Source organism: Schistocerca serialis, chromosome 2 (genome assembly GCF_023864345.2).
Source record: "Schistocerca serialis cubense isolate TAMUIC-IGC-003099 chromosome 2, iqSchSeri2.2, whole genome shotgun sequence".
Classification (NCBI taxonomy): domain Eukaryota; kingdom Metazoa; phylum Arthropoda; class Insecta; order Orthoptera; family Acrididae; genus Schistocerca; species Schistocerca serialis.
In genome coordinates this window covers 366,140,383-366,162,290 of record NC_064639.1, presented here as the reverse complement: position 1 = coordinate 366,162,290, position 21,908 = coordinate 366,140,383, and positions in this window count along the sequence as shown.

Below are 21,908 nucleotides of genomic sequence, written 5' to 3'. Positions count from 1 at the left end.
CATATTGCAAACTGCGTAAGGCAGAGATTTCGCTAACTCAGGTGGAAGACACTTAATATGCCGCCCTATAGTCTTGATCTCTCCCCATGCGATTATCACACGCCGGCCGAAGTGGCCGTGCGGTTAAAGGCGCTGCAGTCTGGAACCGCAAGACCGCTACGGTCGCAGGTTCGAATTCTGCCTCGGGCATGGATGTTTGTGATGTCCTTAGGTTAGGTTTAACTAGTTCTAAGTTCTAGGGGACTAATGACCTCAGCAGTTGAGTCCCATAGAGCTCAGAGCCATTTGATTATCACACCTATGGTCCCTTAAAAAAGGCCTTAAAGGGTCGACGATTTCTATCGGAAGAGGATGTGCAGCAACCAGTTACGCACTCTAAACTGGTCGTAGGTTGTGTTCCAAAAATGAACAGCATAGAGACAGAAGTGATGACACTTTCTACAGGACCTGACCATCATTTTGCAGGACAATGCCCAAGCACGTACAGTGCAAGCTGTTACTTATTTGTTTGACTGATGGGGCTGCTAAGTGCTATACCACCTACTGCACTCTCCTGACTTAAGCCGGCATAAGTTCGACTCGATTTCTAAACTGATGGAAACACTTCAGTGCATTCGCTTCAGAACTGCTACAAATTCGTCGGGCAATAGACCGCGCCGCTCGAACTGTCAACACAACTGGCACTGCTAAGAGTATCCTACGGCTTCCACATCGCTGGCAACGGGGTATACACAACGCTGGTAACAAGTTTTAAGACCAGTAAAACTTTGAAATACGTATCTATTTTGTATGAGTTGTAAATTAGTAGTTGCCACTATTAAAGTTCCAACCCTCGTAATTACAGCATACATTGAAACGTCTCTGATTTCTTTTGTTCTATATATTCTTAATGACAATAGAATACCGATCGGTATTTAAATATATATTACATGCTTTCTGAACAAAACTGGAAAATAAAAATAAATTGGGTACAAAAGCGGCCAAATGTTCTGTGAAATTGTTTGTCTAAAAGTAAAAAATAAATTAGGCTGCACCTCATTTGCTGTACATGCATTTCTAGTAGCATTCAAAGGCGCGTCAAATGTTTCTCCAGTCTCATTTATTTCTTACTTTTAGCCATTTCATTTCACAGAATACGAGACCGATTTTGTATAAAATTTCTCCTCAGAGAAGGAACAGAAGTACGCTGACGTGCATATTTACCTTACGTTTGCTACTGATATCGCTTCACAGGTAGTGTCTGTGCAAATACATTTCAACGTGTGAACGTCGGTTCATGGTCTATTGTTTCAGTTACGTACAAAAACGATGACTCTATGCCCCAATACATGCAGAATAATTACATTTTCAGTTTCCTTATCCATCAAAGTATATTTCCTCAGCTCATCTCCTTCCTTGTTATGTCACTGTAGCAAGAGCATCAATCTTTTTTCTTTTTTTTTTAATTTCGTGGTACTTGATATATCGACTGTGTATATTAAATATTCTATTATTTGCGAGATATCAAAGGATATCCATGGAGATGAAGCAAATCCATGGAGAAGAAATAAAAACCTTGAGGTTCACCGATGACATTGTAATTCTGTCAGAGATAGCAAAGGACCTGGAAGAGCAGCTGAACGGAGTGGACAGTGTCTTGAAAGGAGCATATAAGATGAACGTCAACAGAAGCGAAACCAGGACAATGGAATGTAGTCGCATTAAATCGGGTGATGCTGCGGGAATTAGATTAGGAAATGAGACACTTAGAGGAGTAAATGAGTTTGGCTATTCGGGGAGCAAAATAACTGATGATGGTCGAAGTAGAGAGGATATAAAATGTAGACTGTTAATGGCAAGGAAAGCGTTTCTAAAGATGAAAAATTTGTTAACATCGAGTATAGATTTAAGTGTCAGGAAGTCATTTCTGGAAGTACTTGTATGGAGTGTTGCCATGTATGGAAGTGAAGCGTGGACGATAAATAGTTTAGACAAAAAGAGAATAGAAGCTTTCGAAATGTGGTGCTACAGAAGAATGCTGAAGGTTAGGTGGGTAGATCACATAACTAATGAGGAGGTACTGAATAGAATTGGGGGGAAGAGAAATTTGTGGCACAACTTGACTAGAAGAAGGGATCGGTTGGTAGGACGTATTTTGAGGCATCAAGGTATCACCAACGTAGTATTAGCGGGCAGCGCGGAGGGTAAAAATCGTAGAGGGAGACCAAGAGATGAATACACTAAACAGATTCAGAAGGATGTAGGTTGCAATAGGTACTGGGAGATGCAGAAGCTTGCACAGAATAGAGTACCATGGAGAGCTGCATTAAACCAGTCTCTGGACTGAAGACAGCAACAGCAACAACAACAACAACAACAACCATGGGACAGACCGACCATAATTTCAGGAGAGCGAATCGATTTTCTTGCAAAATTGTGTCAATGAAATGAACAGGGAAATGTTAGCCCTGTTTTACTAATGTCAAAACTTCGACTTGCCTTAAATCTGAATCGTAATGTATACGATCACTGGCTATTCAGGTCCCTTCTTTTGTTTTCAACGCTCTAATGAAAAAGAGTTTATTCTCTCGCTTGTTTTCTTATGAACAAATAAAGAACAACTATACCTTTAAGACACAATCCTAAAAAATGTGGCCCTCTAAGCATTTTACAAAAATTTTGCGGTACATTTCTGAATGATAGTCCCAAGTGTTGCTTTTTGAGTCACGTATCAGAAGTGGAAACGGAACGAAAGTCATGTACTACTTGAAAAACTATTAAAAGTTGACTGGCACCTTCGTTTGACAATAGTCCTCGCTCATATGGCAATATGCATTCACAGTTAGATCATAAATCACATCTCGTGTAAATAAATCACTAGCCTTCTTAAAAGTAATAAATGTTCAAATGCGTGTGTATTCCTAAGGGACTAAACTACACGTTACTGGTCCCTAGACTTACACACTACTTAAACTGACTTACGCTAAGAACAACACAAACACACCCACGCCCGAGGGAGGACTCGAACCTCCGGCGGGAGGGACCGAGCAGTCCCTGACAAGGCGCCTCAAATCGCACGGCCACAGCGCGGCTTAAAAGTAATGTTTTATTAAGTTATTGGTTCTATGTCTTCTGTTGTGAAGTTTTTGTAAAGTAGGTAATTCATTGTATTGTTCATAAAACTCTGCCTAATATACTTATCTATATAGTCATTGTTCTCCATTGTGTGCACTTTTGTCCTGTTTTTTTTGGGTGGGTACCTAATACCCATGCCACCTAGTATCATGTTCCTCCTTCCGTAATTTGCGCACATTGCTTATTCAGGTTTAAATTCTGCTTGAACGTTCCGTCAGCACTGTCACTCCATTCTCTCTTCTCATAATCACTAAATTTAATAACATAACCAGCAAGCCGCTGCCCCTCCACAAATACATTTTCCGGGACCATATCCCTCTCCTGCACCGAGGTGTAACAGTGCGCTGCAATTGTAACTGGATCGAGGCTGCAACAGCCACGTGCTGTTGTTAGTTCCTGCAATGGCTGTGTCTACGGACAGTTTTGTTGGGTACTTATTGGTCGTAAACTGATCGTGTGAGACTGCTGCATCCCCATTACATTGAGCGTCTATCAACAACCTCAATTCCTTACGGTCGAAGCTGATAATCTCGCCGTTCAGCGCCCATAACCTCCTCCTTGTTAAAGGTCAACAAAATACCGAAAGGAAACCAGTCACACAACAGCTCTTCCACGATATACAATTGTCGGAAATATTTCTGGTGCAGATTGTCAAGAACAAGTTAATGTCCAGCGTTACGTGTAGTATTTTATTTCGCTTTATTTCGAATTCGTAGGATCAGCTTCATGAAAGGAGCGTATTTTACGTGCAGCGCCTGAGCTTCCAGAAATGTCCTCCTGTATTTTCTCCACCACTTCAAAGGTTCTACAGTTTCCATCGAGCACCGGGTGGAATCGCGGTAACCGTAACCGGGCGTCGAGTACCGTGCGCATTACGCAAAATGCTCCCCGGCCTCTCTTCACGAGAAAAGTCTTTTCGAGTCAGAGCCAAATAATTCTCCGAAATACGAAGTCCGTTGATTCAGCGCTGCAGTTCTATAGCGCTGCGACTCAGGCTAGAACGTCAGTTGTTGCACGGTGTGAACGTATTCCAGGAATAACGAGGGAGTGCTCTTTGGCCAGCTGCCTTCATGCTAGCTTGAGCGCGCATTCAGGAAACATAGAAGTGCGCGGCATGACGTAGCATGACGTGCGTTCGTCAGTGTTTATCTGTATGTTGTGAATTGAAAGAGGCGAGAAGAGTTGCAAGATTATATAATACTGCCTCGTTTGCGGAAGTAATTCGACTTACTATTCATGACACAATTCGGTTAGCTCTGTACTAGGAAAATCCGACGCTAACAAGGGAACCTCCCCATCGCACCCCCCTCAGATTTAGTTATAAGTTGGCACAGTGGATAGGCCTTGAAAAACTGAACACATATCAATCGAGAAAATAGGAAGAAGTTGTGTGGAACAATGAAAAAAATTAGTAAAATATACAAATTGAGTAGTTTATGCACAACTTAGGCAACATCAAGGAGAATGTGAGCTCAGGAGCGCCGTGGTCCCGTGGTTGGCGTGAGCAGCTGCGGAACAAGAGGTCCTTGGTTCAAGTCTTCCCTCGACTGAAAATTTTACTTTCATTATTTTCCCAAAGTTATGATCTGTCCGTTCGTTCACTGACGTCTCTGTTCACTGCAATAAGTTTAGTGTCTGTGTTTTGCGACCGCACCGCAAAACCGTGCGATTACTAGACGAAAGGACGTGTCTCTCCAATGGGAACCGAAAACATTTGATCGCAAGGTCATAGGTCAACCGATTCCTCCACGGGAAAACACGTTTGATATATTCTATACGACACTGGTGACGGTATGTGCGTCACATGACAGGAATATGTTGTCGACCCACCTAACTTATACACTTGGCGAATGGGTAAAAAGATTCTTCTACCTCGTCCGATTTAGGTTTTCTTGTGGATGTGATAATCACTCCCAAAAAAGTGACGAAAACATAAGAGTTTGTCACATAAACTGAAAACAAAAAATTAAAATTTTCACTTGAAGGAAGCGTTGAACCTAGAACCTCTCGTTCTGTAGTTATTTTCGCTAACCACGGGACCACGGCGCTTCATGATTCCTAATGTCCTTGATGTTGGCTATCTTCGGATGGACTACTCAGTTTGTATATTTTACTAACTTTTTTCATAGTTCCACACAACTTCTTCCTGTTTTCTCGATTGATCTGTTTTCAGTTTTTCAAGGCCTATCCACTGTGCCAACTTATAACTAAATCTGAGGGGGGTGCGATGGGGAGGTTCCCTTGTAAGAAGAGAATTTTCAGAGCTTGTTACAGAGAAAGAGCCATGGACACTTTTGACACCTGTTTTGAACAGCACAGGAGATCGACAGTGCCACCACTTCCATCTCAAATTATCAGCCGAGTACTGTATAACTGCATGACCCAGTTATGTGGTATCGATTTCAATAATAATTATATGTTCTGTAAGCTGTTGAGCCACCGTATTTTATACTTAGTCATTTACCTAGACAGGGTCCTATCCCAAGTGCTACGAAGAATCAGAGTATCCTATTTTACTGAAGTGAAAAGAAGTTATTTTCCTTAACAAAAGTTACCAAACTTTGTGGAGTTGTAAAGTACATAATTATTTAGTGAGCATAAGTATTCAAATACTCCATGTAGTTCTCTTAAATGGACAGTTAAGGTTTCATCTAAGTGCAATTAATAAGAAAAGATTTAAAGTATTCAGTTCAAAGATTCTTCTTATTGAAATAATAGTGTTTACAATTTCATGTGTTATGTAGTTAACCGTATTTCCCGCCGGCCAAAGTGGCCGTGCGGTTCTAGGCGCTGCAATCTGGAACCGCGAGACCGCTACGGTCGCAAGTTCGAATTCTGCCTCGGGCATGGATGTGTGTGATGTCCTTAGGTTAGTTAGGTTTAACTAGTTCTAAGTTCTAGGGGACTAATGACCTCAGAAGTTGAGTCTCATAGTGCTCAGAGCCATTTGAACCATTTTGAACCGTATTTCCCGTGCTGAATTGTGACTATAATGTTCAGCCTCGGCTTCAGATCGATAGATTAGTTTCTGGGTCCCCAGGCTAAAAGTTGAGCTACATTTAAATGTCATATTACATAACAGCATTCAACAATAAGCATTTGTCTACAGATATTCAAACTATACTAGAACCAAGTGCAACATGTTTCACTCCAGCTAAATATAGGGAAGTGAATGTTCCTTGAGAATGCAAATAATGATCAGTACAAAAAATACAATTACTTCATATGTGTTCCAATAGCAGTAGTTTCCTATAATTAATGTGACAAAAGAACCTCTTGTCCAAGTCAGTTGTGTTCCACTATTAGTAATTATTTACCTATAATTATCATTATCTTCTTACTGTAATGTACAGATACTAAGTATTATTGAGAGCCAGTTGTTGCCTATCTGCAATAGTACTCCTATGTAGTTAAAGTCAAATTACTGGTACATCACTTGCTAAATTGCACTACTGTCTAGTATCTTATCAGCAAAACAGAAGTTCAGTATCAAGAAAAGTCGATCCCAATAGTTAACTTCCTTTATGAGCCGTGCTAGTACTGGGTACAACTTTGCCCAATTAGGGTGGCGAACGTTTCCTTTTACGTAATTACAGTTTACTTTATTACTAATAGAATCTTGGTTAGATTCCCGTTTATATTGCTACTGCTCCCTTTCAGTAGAAATATTTAGCGGAACAAAATTAGTTGCATACCTTATCATCACCCACGTCACCATCACAAAATAAGTATCCTTTTACAGGAACACCGTTATCGGTGCATTACTAATTTAATAGTAGCCGGTACTGTTATAAGGGGCTTTTCCCCTGACAAGACTAGTTGTGCTGTTGGGGGAACAGTGTTGTAAGTTGACGGTGACTGCGTATATCGCAGGTAATGAAGGAAATTTTGGAAATTTGTGGTAAATTCCCATGGGACCAAACTGCTGACGGTATCGGTCCCTAGGCTTACACACTACTTAATCTAACTTAAGCTAGCTTACGCTAAGGACAACACACACACCCATGCCCTAGGGAGGACTCGAGTCTCCGACGGGGGAGCCGCGCGAACCGTAACAAGGCGCCCAAGACCTTGCGGTTACCCAGCGCGGCACGTAATGAGGAAGGTGATGTTTTAAATTTCAGTTCATACATGTGTATTTATTTTGTGCATTTCCAGTGTATTTAACTAGATCTATGTTTATAAAACAGAGATGAAACAATAGGAAAAGAAAAAAAAATTCCGGAAGTGCTGTCGCCAAGAAAAGTTGAGTTGACATGACAGATAAGGATGGTCACTGAATACGATACAAGATGTGCAGGGCCAAAATGGTCAGGGATGTCGGCATCTGAAGGGACCTTTCGTACTAAAAAACTCAAACTTCAGTTCTCTATATACTTTTACTAGAAATAAGTAAGGGGCTGACATAAGGGGCGCGCGTAAGGGACCCACCCTGACCGGCCAGTGAGACCGTCATGAAAAGAACTTAGTTTTGGTGTACGAACAAAGTCCGAAAATTAAGGAGAAAGAGGAAACCATTCACGTCATTGGTGGTAAAAAGCCGGAGCAAGAGAGAGCCTCCACTCCGGATCCGATATTCCAGCAAAGCCCAGCAGCCAACACGAGACTTCTTTGCCACGCTCGCCATTGGCTGCTCACTTCGGTACGTAGTGGCTTGTTTGTCAGCACGTTCCACAGGAACAAACCTTTGCTGAAATTGTGCACGTAGATTGCAATGAACTGTGTTTGAACAACGCAGACGAAAATTTAAGTGAAAAACTAGAAATAAAAATTTATGCCATCTCCTAGACTGGCTAGGTTACCTGCACGTAAATTTCGATACGTGGTTCTCTGAAGAAAACTTTTAGCGAGACTATACTTTAAAAAACAACATTAAAACTGGTGGATATACCCACTGGTTGTAGACAGCAAACTTGATCGCCTGAACATTTTAAAATCCTACTAAAAGTTCTTTAAAAAATCGTTTTGAATAATTGAAATCCACTGTTTAAACAAATAAATCAACTGTATTTAACTCATGATTGCTGTCTTATTGGAGGCTTATTGCTAGGGACATTTCTTTGGTGCGGGGACTCGAATGGGATACAGTCCATCTCGTAAGGCCAATCGAGGAACTACTTCAATGAGAGGTGGCGGCTCCGAGGTCTCGAAATCTGCTAGAAGACCGAGTGAGTAGTGTGATGGCGCCGTGTTGTACTTACAAGGGAACCTCCCCATCGCACCCCCCTCAGATTTAGTTATAAGTTGGCACAGTGGATAGACCTTGAAAAACTGAACACAGATCAATCGAGAAAACAGGAAGAAGTTGTGTGGAACTATGAAAAAAATAAGCAAAATATACAAACTGAGTAGTCCACGCGCAAGACAGGCAATATCAAGGACAATGTTAGCTCAGGAGCGCCGTGGTCTCGTGGTTAGCGTGAGCAGTTGTAGAACGACAGGTCCTTGGTTCAAGTCTTCCCTCAAGTCAAAAGATTAATTTTTTATTTTCAGACAATTATTATCACATCCACAAGAAAACCTAAATCGGGCAAGGTAGAAGAATCTTTTTACCCATTCGCCAAGTGTAAAGTTAGGTGGGTCGACAACATATTCCTGTCATGTGACTCACATGCCGTCACCAGTGTCGTATAGAATATATCAGACGTGTTTTCCTGTGGAGGAATCGGTTGAGCTATGACCTTGCGATCAAATGTTTTCGGTTCCCATTGGAGAGGCACGTCCTTTCGTCTACTAATCGCACAGTTTTGCGGTGCGGTCGCAAAACACAGACACTAAACTTATTACAGTGAACAGAGACGTCAATGAAAGAACGGACAGATCATAACTTTGCGAAAATAAAGAAAGTAAACTTTTCACTCGAAGGAAGACTTGACCCAAAGACCTCTCGTTCCGCCGCTGCTCACGCTAACCACGGGACCACAGCGCTCCTGAACTGACTGTATCCTTGATGTTGCCTATCTTGCGAATGGACTACTCAGTGTGTATATTTTGCTTATTTTTTCATAGTTCCACACAATTTCTTCCTGTTTTCTCGATTGATCTGTGTTCAGTTTTTCAAGGCCTATCCACTGTGCCAACTTATAACTAAATCTGAAGGGGGTGCGATGGGGAGGTTCCCTTGTTAGTTGACAGCGTTCACCAGGATGACCGATTTTCGGCATTTTCGCGTTGACACTTAATTTTCACTCCGGGTTGGTTGTGTGGTTTCACTGTATGTAGTGTTCCCAACTGTCGTTGTGTATTTTTCTTTCTTTTTTTGTTTCTGTTGTACTGTCTGTATGGAGTTCGATATTCGTTTGTTTAGTCTGATTATGTTTTATATCTCTGTTCCCTTCTGTTCTGTAATTAACATGATTAGTGAGGTGTTACTTATATCCACTCGGTCATTTATTACTTTATTGTTCATCTAGAATAATTACACAACACAGTATTATAACTTAAAACAAACATGGTTATTATAACTTAAAACAAACATGTAGTACATTTCAGTGAAGATGCTCTCCCGAGGGAGGAGGGGCATGGAGGCAGGAAAACCGTAGCACCAACCAGGACAGCAAATTTTTGGGGGCAGAAAAATCTTAAAATTTAATATGTTTCCAAGAGGCTGAATTAAATTAAACAAGTCACTAAATCTTTTTACGCAAATGAAGAAGTGTGAGAATAAATTGGAAATTCAAATAATTCATAAAATCTAATTTATTACCGGGAATTATCTACGGAATTCTGAAGCAGATAACATATCAGGCGCAGAGTTTGGTCATATGGGGCGTGTCTTTCAAAATACGAAAGCTTGCTAGTGGCAATGTTGTCAACTCAGTTTCAGCTACCCGGGTTCGATTGCCGGCGGGGTCAGGGATTTTCTCTGCCTCGTGATGACTGGGTGTTATGTGATGTCCTTAGGTTAGTTAGGTTTAAGTAGTTCTAAGTTCTAGGGGACTGATGACCATAGATGTTTAGTCCCATAGTGCTCAGAGCCATTTGGACCATTTAATCAGTTTCTGCTATGCGCGTACACAAGACTTGAAATGTACCTGTGTCAGTTTGAAAGCCCCTACAGGAGCAGAAAACTTTATAATAACTAACTAAAGACAAATGTCAGCATATGATGGCCTAACAGCTCCTTTAAAGCAACGTTAAACATATGTAGCACTATTACTCACAAAAACACTTTGTAATAAATAAAGTCAGAATAAGTAAAATATGCACAGTAAACGTTTCACTTCTGTTTCACTGACTGGTGCCCTGTTCTTGGTTCTGGTCTTCAAGACGTATGCACGTCACGAAGACGTATGAATAAGTGTGATGTGTGAAAATGGTCGTAACGGTTGATTGAAATTTTCGCACGGGACAGCATAATCTTTGAAGCCGAACATGTTCACATATTTTTAAAGAAAGTGAAACTCGTATGGCACAAAGCAAACAGCCTTTGATATAATGGCGTAGACGAACCACACCTTCAAGAGAAAGAGAAAGACAGATTTTATTTTATGCCTAAATAGCGAAGTTAATGGACATTTTCGTTCATTGCAGATGATTCTTGTCCTTACACAGTGCAAGCTTTCACGACAAGCTGTCTTAGCTGCTGGTGAGTCTTCCAGATTGTACAGCAGTGTTCAACGAAACTTTCCTTGTCATTGTAACCTACTGATTTTGTTTAGCAGTTAATTAGTCACATCGCGGGCAGCAGCCATCGCTTTTATCCTGTAGCTGGCGTGATATGTCAGTAAGTTGACTCCCTTCGAGAGGTCCTGTTGCCTTGAAATTAAATGAGATGTAATATTCCGAGAAGGACGTGGAGGAGCTCACACCGTACACAGTGAAGAAAATCATTACGCTATCGTCATCACTCAGTTGCCTCAGAATAACAAAATTAATGTTCAAATTTTTCTACTTAATAACTTATAATTTTTTCGAGTCAGGTTTTATTTTATTCTCAGGTTAAAAAATATGGTATCGCCTGCCCTTGTCTGTGTGACTTCACGCCACCTGGAGAGATCTGCAGACTTAGAGAGCTCGAGTGAACTCTGCTACGGTAGTGGACGGGGGAATTGAGTCTGGGCGTCCCCGAGGGCTCGTGGATAGCCTGAGGCAGGACCGGCTCGGCGGCCGTAGCGCTGACGTGCAGCCGTCCACTGACAGGGTCCGTCCAGCGTTCGTTGTCCTCGCGGGCAGCGGGCGGTGTGCTCGATACGGCGGTAATAGCCCCGCCCCCTCCCACACCCGCCCCCACCCGCCCCCGGCAGACTGGTCGCGCCGGCGCCGCTATCGACCGTAAGACGCTGCCGGCGAGACACATGAAGCTGACCCATCGCGGCGACCACTGTACCCACGGAGTGGGTGCGTCCTCGCCAACTCCTGTCCCGGTTGTTGTAGTAGGCTCTTGCTCACTGCTACATTACTGGCCATTAAAATTGCTACACCAGGAAGATGACGTGCTACAGACGCGAAATTTAACCGACAGGAAGAAGATGCTGTGATATGCAAATGATTAGCTTTTCAGAGCATTCACACATGGTTGGCGCCGGTGGTGGCACCTACAACGTGCTGACATGAGTAAACTTTCCAACCGATTTCTCATAGCCGGCCGAAGTGGCCGAGCGGTTAAAGGCGCTACAGTCTGGAACAGCACGACCGCTACGGTCGCAGGTTCGAATCCTGCCTCGGGCATGGATGTGTGTGATGTCCTTAGGTTAGTTAGGTTTAAGTAGTTCTAAGTTCTAGGGGACTTATGTCCACAGCAGTTGAGTCCCATAGTGCTCAGAGCCATTTGAACCATTTTTGATTTCTCATAGGCAAACAGCAGTTGACCGGCGTTGCCTGGTGAAACGTTGTTGTGATTCCTCGTGTAAGGAGGAGAAATGCGTACCATCACGTTTCCGACTTTGATAAAGGTCGGATTGTAGCCTATTGCGATTGCGGTTTATCGTATCGCGACATTGTTGCTCGCGTTGGTCGAGATCCAATGACTGTCAGCAGAATATGGAATCGGTGTGTTCCGGAGGGTTATACGGAACGCCGTGCTGGATCCCAACGGCCTCGTATCACTAGCAGTCGAGATGACAGGCATCTTATATGCATGGCTGTAACGGATCGTGCAGCCACGTCTCGATCCCTGAGTCAACAGCTGGAGACGTTTGCAAGACAACGGCCATCTGCACGAACAGTTCGACGACGTTCGCAGCAGCATGAACTATCAGCTCAGAGACCACGGCTGTGGTTACCCTTGACGCTGCATCACAGACAGGAACGCCTGCGATGGTGTACTAAACGACGAACCTGGGTGCACGAATGGCAAAACGTCATTTTTTCGGATGAATCCAGGTTCTATTTACAGCATCATGATGGTCGCATCCGTATTTGGCGACATCGCGGTGAACGCACATTGGACGCGTGTATTCGTCATCACCATACTGGCGTATCACCCGGCTTGATGGCATGGGGTGCCATTGGTTACACGTTTCGGTCACCTCTTGTTCGCATTGACGGCACTTTGAACAGTGGGCACTTTGAACAGTGGGCGTTACATTTCAGATGTGTTACGACCCGAGGCTCTACCCCTCATTCGATCCCTGCGAAACCCTATATTTCAGCAGGATAATGCACAACCGCATGTTGTCGACTGCTGCCCTGGCTAGCCCATTCTCCAGATCTCTCACCAACTAAAAACGTCTGGTCAATGGTGGCCGAGCAACTGGCTCGTCACAATACGCCAGTCACTACCCTTGATGAACTTTGGTATCGTGTTGAAGCTGCACGGGCAGCTGTACCTCTACAAGCCATCCAAGCTCACTTTGACTCAATGCCCAGGCGTATCAAGGCCGTTATTACGGCCAGAGGTAGTTGTTCTGGGTACTGATTTCTCAGGATCCATGCACCCAAACTGCTTGGAAATGTAATCACTTGTCAGTTCTAGTATAATATATTTGTCCAATGAATACCCCTTTATCATCTTCATTTCTTCTTGGTGTAGCAATATTAATGGCCAGTAGTGTAGATATCAGTCCACAGTCCAAAAACGTCACAAGTGAGTCAAGGACTACGCCTTACTTTATGCTCCCATGGGAATTATTTACTTACAGAAACCTAGGAAAAGAGATTTTCAAAAACCCAGGCCCAGAAGATAACAAATCGACTTCTCTACGTTCTGTCAAAGTTACAAAAGTCCTGCTGACAGTAGAAATGGGCATCGTACCATCTTCACTTGTTTTCAGAAATGTAGCTTACGGTAAATTGTTAACAGTTGGCATTACTTAACACGACATGCATATTCTAAAGGCTCGCCTTATCGATGCAGCCACTCTCTTCTGTCACTGGCACCGGCCGTAGTGGCCGTGCGGTTCTAGGCGCTACAGTCTGGAACCGAGCGACCGCTTCGGTCGCAGGTTCAAATCGTGCCTCGGGCATGGATGTGTGTGATGTCCTTAGGTTAGTTAGGTTTAATTAGTTCTAAGTTCTAGGCGACTGATGACCTCAGAAGTTAAGACCCATAGTGGTCAGAGCCATTTGAACCATTTGATTTGAACCATCTGTCACTGGTTGTTCATTTCAGTTCCACGTAACTGTCACACTCTATCCTCTTCTCGATGTTTTCCGAATAGTTCATCCTAGGCCGTTCTCATCCTTTCTTTCCCAGTACACTTCCTTCACGAATATTAATCATGATAGTGTCTTGTCCGATGATATGTTCAATTAATTTTATTTTGTTTTCTTCTCCCTTGCTTTACTTCATTACATCTTTGCTGTAGAAAGTACATGTTGTGGAGTTAAATATTTTAAGCAAGGATTTGAAATTCATTTGTGAACAGCATTTCAGTTCGTAATACACAATGTGTTCCAATAAGCACTCTGTGAGATTCATGAAGCTATCCTCGTCCTTCTCTCTCTCTCTCTCTCTCTCTCTTTCTCTCTCTCTCTCTCACAAACACACACACACACACACACACACACACACACACACACACACACACTCATACGCACGCACGCACAAACATCAAACAAGCAAACAAACAAAACATTAGATTGAACGATACGCCCGGAACAATTTGTATTTCTACCAAAAGAAAGTGCAGAGCTCCAACTGCTGCAACTAACCATATTACAAATAATTTTAACCACACAAAGGCAATAGCCACCGTCTTACTTGACAGTGAATGTAGCTAAGATAAAGTTTGGAAGGCGAATTTTCTTAGGAAAATTAAGGAGACCACCAGCACGTCGGAGTATGCCAAATTCCTCCAGTTATTTTTCGGTGTTCGTTGAAGGAAAACGGTCGGAAATTAAAACTCAAATTGCCGGCCTTCTCCAGAGATCAGTGTTGTTGTATATTTTGTCACAATACATATCAACGACATTCTCAGCGCCCTACGCGAGCAAATCGACTAATTCGCTGATAATCGGCTTGGTGACACGAGACACACATTCGTCGTCCCTAAGGCCTATTGGATCTTGCTTGCAAATGACGCCGAAAGAACAAAATCAAATTGAACGCAGAGAAGACGAACGTGGTTTACTTCAGAAAGAAATAGCCTTTATTACGTGACACGCTACGATTAGAAATCAAGAATATCTCGTTGAGCCCTGTTGTCCGGTACCTGAGATTAAATGTAGACAAAGATTTGTTCTTCCACCGACAAGTGAAGAAGTACGAACAGCTATTGATAGCAAGGAAACCCATGAAATATATCAATCTTTTTCTGAGTAGTGAACGAAGAGTATTTACTAAACAGACTATGCAAGAGTACGGCACAACCAAAGAACTCTATTACAGTACTGTCTCGGTCTTAACGCGTCAAAAACTGGTCCAGAATAAATATTGAGAGGGAACTGATGCTCGAGAATCACAGCCCTCCATCAAGAATCCCATATACATGTCAGAGACAGGATAGACCAGATCAGTGGGACCATCAGACACCTGGAACATACATTCACAACGAATCCACGTCCATGACACGTATTCAGAGTTCCTAAGATGTAATCCACTTGGCATAAGATAAATTTAGAACAAAATTATGGAAAGTAGCTTTATGGATCCCTGTGCCTCTTGAAACAAGTGAACAAGATCCTCAGCTCTTACCTCTTACACATAATGATGAAGACAAGGTCGCCTGCAGGTGGTGGGATCTCACACACACTCGGAAAAGAAGTGTGTGTTGGAACAGGTATCTGTGCCCACGTAGCACTTAATGTTTTCAAATATAATAACACATATTTAATCGACGCGGCTGTAACAAATGTTGCAATTTCCAAAGTGAAATAAATTAAAATTGGTTTTTCTTGCCTTTTTATTATGTATAATCTCGTTCATATTTGATACTGCAGCCCCAAGCTGACCGGTAAAGTAATACGTGGTACGTTAAGTTCATCTGTATTATAAATGTCTGACAGCACACTGTGGACATAAAAACTGGTTCTAGCTCACAGCTTAAGAGCTATGGGCACTTGTTCATCTTTGCTACGGTGAAACACATGTTTTCTACTGAACAAGTGCTCATAGCTCTTAAGGTACGCGTTTAAAGGCTCAGTCGTAACATACCATCTTTTTTTCTTGTTTCGGTATACACCACCTCCTGCCAAAATATTGGAAGCAAAGAGGTTGCAGTAGAAGAGGTCCACTGTCAGAGGTATGAGAAAGATTTTCGTTTATAACTTTAGATTCGCTCGTTTCCAGACCAAGATCCCTTTCCTGAAGTTGATATATTTGTTCTTCCCCACCATTCCTGAGAGTTTTTAACATCATCACGGAATCAACTTGTATAGTCAGATAAGACGCCACAGACTGGTTTACTGTTGATCTGCGTACTTTTTTTTTATCGAAGATTGAGAGGAATATGATACAACTTTTCAAATTTTTGTGCACTATCCTGTTACGCAGCACATTTTAATGCCTTATCTGTAAAGATGGCTCACCAATTTATTTTGTAATTGATCATCAGCCATACTATTTTGTCACTTTTACCCTTCACTTTTTTTCTGTACCCAAGTTCTTCGCGCGTTTCAGTACGCACATCTTTCTTCAGCTTGACTAACAGAGCGTGGCTGCATAGGTGAAACGAGCAGGGTTTCTGACACTGTGAAATTATTACTACTTGACGCCTTTGTAGATTTAAAGTACTTTGATAGCCATTAATTCGGCACCACCAGGAAGGACAGAGAACATTTTCTGCCACTATAGCTCCAGTATATTAGTACACGTTTTCGTACAACGGATCCGAAGGTGGTCATTGTAGACCGAAACAGGTAGTCTGATAACAAAAAGTTTCTGACCATTGACATGAAGTACACGAAATTTGTTCCATATTCGGGTCACTGATCAATTCGCGACCATGTCACGGCTTGTGGAACATTTTATTATTAGGTGTATACAGTGTAGTACGTAGAACGCGTAATTAAATTTTGGGTGATTGAGGATCTACAAGGTGGTAAATTTGGTTCACTGAGCTGCTACCACTGGCAGCTGAACCGGCTCTAACTCCGTTGAGCATCGAGTAGAAATGACTCATGTGACATTACGTCTTCAACAACTATAGCAGCAGGCAAGTCGGCGTCTGCCAGTGTCTCGCTGTGCCATGAAGAGATGTTTCCAGTGGGTGAGACACACTGATGAGCCAAAACATTATGACCTTCTACTTAATAGCTTGTTTGTCCGTCTTTAAAGTGAAATACGTCACTATGGAGGTATGTGGCATTAGATGCCTACGAAAAGATCATGTAATTCGCGTAAATAACGGCCGCTGATATGCGTGTACGGTAATGGTGCCCGATAACGACCCAGATGGTTTCCACAGGATCAACATCAGGCGAATTTGGTCCCCGAGACATCAACGTGAGCTCACTAGAATGCTCCTCAAACCGCTGTAGTACGGTTCCGGCTCCGAAACACGGACAGTTATAAGCTGAAAGATGATATCGCCGTCGGGAAGGCATCAAGCCCGAAGGAATGCAGGTGGTTCAAAGCTGTCAACGACTCTCCGATTACTACCACAAGTCCCATCAAGTACAGGAGAATGTCTCTCATAGTATAATACTGCTCCCCACCTGCCTAAGTCCGTGGCGCGCTGCACGTTTCGAGCTGCAGTTCACTTCGATGACGGCGTATGTGAAGACGACCATCGACCTAGTATAGCAAAAATGACTCACCAGAAGAGCCGACATCTTTACATTGATCGACGGTCGAATCCCATTGGTCCCATGCCCACTGCAGTCGTAACTGAAGATGTCGTTGGGTCAACATGTGAAAACGTAGCAGTGGTCGGCTGCAGAGCTCCATGTTCAGCAATGTACAGTGAACGATGTGCTCCGAAACACTTGTGAGCCGTGTTGCGGCTCTCGTTGGTGCCGTTGGTAGGTTGGCATCTTGTAATAGGGATAGTAGCGTCTCGTTTTCTTCTTGTGTTTACTGGCGCCACTATGTTTGCTAGCGTTGTCTATCCACAAGTGGCAGCAGCAGCGGTTATCGATACTTAGTACAGTGATACTATCTTTGGAAGGACATCAAGTGTTTTCCGGGTCGGAGCGTGTCGGGCAGTTCGGTTGGAACGGCGCAGTAGTGAGGTCCAACAGCGTGAGGACATGACGGGACTGCTGGCGGCACTGCCAGATCGAGAGGCTGTAGTTGCGTGGGCGACAACCTCGTTCTCTACCAGACTCAGGACGTTTGAGTATTGAAACCTCAACTATTCTGAGATCACGCCATTTGTTCGCGCGTTGCTGCTCACAGGGTCGCTGAGACGAAGAACAACGAGTGGAGTGTTTGGAGTTGGCGAAATTAATTAGCCGTCCACCACCTTTTATTATTAATCATTGCATTCCTCGTGTTTATTGATGAAGTTTAACCAGTGGTATTTTTCTGTCTAGTGGCTGCTAACGCCCCAGTTACCTGCCCTGGAGGTTAGCTTATTTTCGAGGATTGTACCTTTCCTCTCCTTGCCGCTGCTGTCCGGTAAGGCGTGCTGTTCGACAGCCTCCTTGATTGTGGTTCGGATATTTGTTTCTTTTGGACTACTTTGGTCGCAGTGGGTCCATCGGCTTCAGGATGTTCTAAACACCGGATTCTGAAGACGCAGTACTGTCCGCTGGTTCCGCCTTGCCTGGGTTATTCCGTCGTTGTATTGGTTATCAGATGTTAAGTAGATGTTGCAAGAGTGTTGGGCTGCGTTTAAACTGTCACTAGTTTGAGTTGCCATCCGTTTAAGTGAGTACAACTCTTGGCTGTCTGTCTCTTCATTTACGAAGTTCAGCGACTTTCCCAGGTCGATCCTTGGAGCACTGTCTGAGGCCCACTTCTCTCTTCATTTGATCAGATTGTGATGATTGTCAATAAGGCCTTCAGCCGTGAATGCAATTTATCTTAAGAATTTTTAAAGAGATAGTTCTTGGCTCACTTGTGAGGTTGTCTCTTAATATGATTGTCCTTTTTTTATAATATTTTAGTAAGAATTTGCTATCTAGGCCTTCAGCCATCAAATGGGTTTTGAGTTATTACTATTGGGGCCTTCAGCCGACAAATAATTTGAATTTCTGGTCAATAAGGCCTTCAGCGGTGAATGCAAGAATTTTTAATTATATATTGTCTTAACAGTCAAATTCGATAATTGTTCCTTATTGTCAACCTTATATGCAACTGGTTCTGAATAGAGTGTACATGATTTAAAAAAACGAACTGAGCAACCAATGGTAACTGAGTAAGGCCCCATCCACACCAAAATCTGCGTTTTCCCTAAGTAAACACATCTCAAATTGTGTCTCACCAGCATTGTGCTCATTTGTTTGCACGGATCGCCGTCTATCCTACTTTACAGAGCAGACAAGCCTCTGGACCCGACGTTGTGCGAAGACTCTTGGACGTCCAACCATTTAGCACCTAGTGGTAGTTTCACTGTTCTTCTACCTCTTTCTGTAGATGCTCGCCACAACAGCACGTAAACATTCGACCACCTTCGCCGTTTTCGAGATACTCTTTCACAGGCTCTGCGTGATAATAATCTGCCCTTTGTCAAAATCGCTTATATCAATGCATTTCCCATTTTGCACCCCTTATCTTCGCTAGGGTGATCCCCCATCCGTGTCTGTTCCGCTTACATACTTTTGTTACCGCGTCACGTGCCCGTAATGACGCCAGGCGGCATCCAACTTCGCGGTGGGCAGTGGCCGTAATGTTTTGGCTGATTAGTGTAGCCGGCCGATGTGACCGAGCGGTTGTAGGCGCTTCAGTCCGGAACCGCGCTGCTGCTACGGTCACAGGTTCGAATCCTGCCTCGGACATCGATGTGTGTGATGTCCTTAGGTTAGTTAGGTTTAAGTAGTTCTAAGTCTAGGGGACTAATGACGTCAGATGTTAAGTCTCACAGTGCTTAGAGCCATTTGACCATTTGATCAGTGTATGTAGAGAACGTGAAAGACGTGGAAACTGGTGAACGCTCTCTGTACCGAGGTACGTCGTGGATCACAGACAAAATGTGGTCTTCCGTTATCTAGTTGAAAGTTAATGTCGAGTTGAGTGAGTACCCAATGCAATTCGATGCAATGAAGCCGGGTGCTGAGTCTCTGTGATGAAACAAATTCAGTCTGGCCATGACCGTTTCCGTTTCCTCAGAACCTCCTCACACGGTATGTCCACTGTGATGCAGTACGCAAAAACAATACTACCGTTAAAAGACAGTGTGGTTCCACTCCTGTGGGTGATTTGTCTTTTGGTGCACCACTGCATTGTCGGCGCATCCCATCTTCGCTGCCGCCTCAAGTGCAACCGGAACAATGGTCCCCATGGTGATAGTCCGGGGGAGCTCCAGGAGTCACTGCATTGCCTGCGTCAATTCTTGTCTCGCTGCAAACAAGACCATTTAATGACTGGGGGTGGGTGAAGTGGCTGTACAGGCTGCGCGGCCCGGGTCTCGGGCGCGTGTCTCGCGGAGCCGCTGCTGTCCTGCGCGACGGTGTTTATGCCATTCCTGAACCGCTCCATTGCGTATTCGTATGGCAGGCGTGGGATCTGCAACATCGGAAACAGCCACATCCTGCAACGACGAAGCACAGCATCAATGCGGAACGATCCTTCCGCTGTCGAACAGACGCATGATGATAGACGCCTGTTTTCTTGCACGAGCCATTAAACAATCTTCTGATAAAAAATACTCAGACAGATTTCTGAATGGGGGACCCGCTGAGTAATGTTTTACAAATGTGTTACTTGAGCCGTGCACGGCTAACGTTTATCCCATTTATTGTTTGTCATTTTCTATTACGGTACTGCCGTCTCGTTTTCTTATTCCATTTACTGGTGTCACTAACTTCCTGCCTTACATGTCCGTGAGCGGCAGCAGCAGCGCGTATCGATAAGTGCACTGTCGTGGAGCGACCGATAGTATTTCCGGGTCGTCGTGTGTCTGGCAGTCAGTCGGAGATGGACCAGCAGGGCAGTCGGGACGCAGCAGCAGTGAAATCGGCCGATGGAGCGTCGGTGAGGCGCCGACAGCCAGTGCTGGCCCACCGCTGGCGACACACATGAACTGTCCGACGGAGGCAGATTGGAGCGGGACGACAGTTGGTTGGTCGTTCGGTCGGTCGTCTCATCGGCCGATGTATATTTAGCCCTTTCACCGTTTTCGGGCCTGGGCAGTTGGTCGGTTGGTGTGGAGCAGCGAGGAAATCTCGGCGACATGTAGATTGACCGGGCCCGCTGGCGTTCTCTATGCGGTGTTGGAGTGTGTGGTACTGTTCTGATTGCTACGAGATTCGTGGCTCACCGATCCTGGACATGAAAGTTGAGTTTTGACTTAATCTACCAGCAAGTCAAAACTGTTCACATTGTGTCGTTTGGAGTTCGTTGTCGGCTGTTGGGATATTCCCGCGAGCAACAATGTGTGTTTTCAAGTTGGCAAATTTTAGCCACCCTCTGGTGGAGTTTAACTGTACTTGGTTATTTGAATTGAAGTGTATCAGCGGTATCTTCTGCCTTGTGCCGTTAACGTTCCGGTTACCTGCCCTGGCCGTTGACGTAAATTCAGGCAGTGTATTTTCCTCATTGTGTTGTCGCTGTCCAGTATGGTGTGTAGTTTGACAGCTCAATGTATAATTGGTTGTGGGCATCAATACCTTCTACGTTGTTCCATTGAACTCTCTGTAGTGTGCTGGTCGGGTAAAGCGGAGGTTGTCTTGTCGGTGGGTTCGTTGACTGTCTGTCGGTTGGGTTGTCGTCGGATCGACAATGGTTGGGCCGACTGCCTGTTTCACCTAAGCGAGCGCTAGTGTTTGAATTCCAGGCCGGCCCTCGAAACTTCCGAGCGGCGTTGGTTGTACTGCCTTTCTTGTTTGTTCTTGTTGTTTGTACTTGTATAGTGGATTGTTAGATTAAGGTTGTTTTGCCCTTAAGGCTTCAGATTGTTTGGGCCTCCAGCCTAATGTAAGAACTGTTTTACGTAAAATTTTTAAAATTAATGTTATTGAGTCTTAAGTGTTGAGCCTTCAGCCGTATTTGAATGTAAGTTGTTTTGCTCTTAAGGTGTCAGATTCTTGGGGCCTTCAGCCTAATTAAGGAACTGTTTTAAGATAAGGCTTTGGCTTTTAAATTCCTGATTTTAGTTGAGCTTTAAGTTATTGGGTTTCAGCCGTTTTTAAATTAAAGAGGTCTTGCTCTTAAGGCATGAGATTGTACGGCACATTCTGCCGCTAATTAAGTTCCAAAACTAAAGCTGTGTTTTTTTTAAGTTTTCTTGGCCCTTGTAATGTTTTATCAAATAAAAGTTTGTATGTTCGAGTGTAACTGACAGACGCTTATTTTGGCCCCTTTTCACAAC